The sequence below is a fragment of the Camellia sinensis genome, chromosome 11 (genome assembly GCF_055761805.1).
Source record: "Camellia sinensis isolate YWXY chromosome 11, ASM5576180v1, whole genome shotgun sequence".
Classification (NCBI taxonomy): Eukaryota; Viridiplantae; Streptophyta; class Magnoliopsida; order Ericales; family Theaceae; genus Camellia; species Camellia sinensis.
In genome coordinates, this window is record NC_138971.1 from 108,178,028 (window position 1) to 108,180,198 (window position 2,171).

Sequence of the window (2,171 nt, forward strand, 5' to 3'; positions counted from 1 at the left end):
GTTTTAATTTTAGAGTTCTAAGAGGAGCTCTAATGATGAGACTTACTATATGATAAGATGTTTATATTTTTTTTTATGTCTCATCATTATAGTTCAAATTAAAATTTTAATTTTAAAACTCTTAATTACTGCTCTAAAATTTAGAAGTGATTATAATCATTTTACTAATTGGTTTTGACTAGTTTACACTCTGATTTCTAACAATGAGCTAAGCTTGGGGTTCATCTAGATTTTTTTGGGCTTGGCGCTTCCCCTTAATGTAAGAACCCACATTTTTTTTATCTTAATCATGTTCATGAGCATTTGTATGATTATGACTTGTTAAGCTTGCATGTGTATGTTGTGACTTGTTTTGCTTTAGCAAGTGAGATCCGTGCCTTGATTTGGAGCCTTGTGATTTGTCTAAGTGTAGTGTACTTGTCTCATTCCTTCCTTGATGTAAAAACTTAGGTCGCGCCTTGTCTCTAGCCGATGTTATTCCAAGCCGAGGTCACCCTTAGTCTAGTAGCAGTATCTTGGAACCCCTTGTTGATCTCCGTCCTTGCCTCGACCACGTTAGCCGAGATGTCACCTTGCACCCAGTGATCTCGTCCTGGAGCGGTATGACCTAGGCCGAGGTGTGGCGCATCTAGGCCGAGGTGTGGCGCATCTAGGCCAAGATGTGGCACAGCTTAGTCAAGTGTTGTCCTTCCTAACCGAGGTCATTGTCACCTTAGTTGTCGAAGTCCTTTGTTAGCCGATGTCACCCCTTGTCGGAGTGTCATTCTGTGTAGCTTGTTAGATACGCCTTGTTGTTAGCCGATGTCTTTGCCCTGGCAGAGAGCCCATACCGCCTTGCTTGTTGAACACCCTTCCACCATGTTTTGTCTGGTCTGTCAGTCACCTTTTCAGGTAGAACCCAATCAGTCGCCGCCACGTGTCTCAGCAGAGGGTTAACCCCAGAACCGGGTATAGAAAACTATCATTTGGTGTCATAAACTTGCCTTGTAGAGAGAGAGAAGCTCTAGAAGAGGGAGAAGAGTTCTTGAGAGAGAAGTAGATCTTCAAGCTTGATTCCTAGAGATCGAACCGTTAGATCCGCGTTCTAAGGTTAGATTCTTGATCTGCTCATGATGTTCTTTATGTTTATGTTATTGCATTGCATGATTGAAAATGATTTGTAAGCCATGCATCGTTTTGAAGCTCGATTTTAGAAAGAGAAAATGACATTCATGTGTTCTTCAAGAAAGTCTTGTTTTGATCCGAAAGCTTGCATAAAGAATCATAATTTTGTGTTTGTTTCCGCAAGGATTCCAAGTACGGGTACCCAGGTCCATGTTTTCAAACTCATAGCACGAAAATCCCAGATTTGTGATGGCAGATTATGATCAAACATTCGTATTTTTCATGTTTTCACACTCATGTTCTTCATGTTCATCAACAGAGGGAAACCCAGAGTTTCCCGACCTCTTTTCCTTGCATGTGGCCCTCGGGAACACACCTCGGCAAGGAGGTGTGGAACCTCGGCCTAGACCTGGTTGGTGCCCAGCATGTTTTCCGAAAACATTTGTGTACATGAGAGACTTGTTTGAAAACGCATTCAATAGGCTTTGCCATGTGTTGTAGGACTTGGGCTTGTCTCGACCCCGACGTGTGAAGAAACGATGTGAGTGGTATTTCTAATAAAGCTATGTTACACTTGTTTTGATAAATCTTGTTTTGCCTTGTCTTGAAAAGTATTTGATTTAGCATGAATGACTATCCCTACTTGTATATTAAACACTATCTTGTTTTGATGACATGTCTTGAAAGTCCTTAGTGCTAGAGGACTATAAACTTTCGCAGCACAGCTTGTCTTGACAGTCCTTAGTGCTAGAGGACTATAAACTTTCGCAGCACAGCTTGTCTTGACAGTCCTTAGTGCTAGAGGACTATAAACTTTCGCAGCACAGCTTGTCTTGAAAGTCCTTAGTTGCAGGGGACTATAATGCAACTGCACTCTTGTCTTGGGAATGTCATCACCCTCTTGTATTAAGTAGATGTAATAACATCCAAGGAACTTGAAAGGCCGGCAATGAACTTGATTTCCCTTTTGATTGTAAAGTATACTATGTATTGTTTTGTAAGAAATCTTGGATATCAATCATGCAAACCTTTATTTCTAATATCATTCACTGAGTATCCAAGCTCAC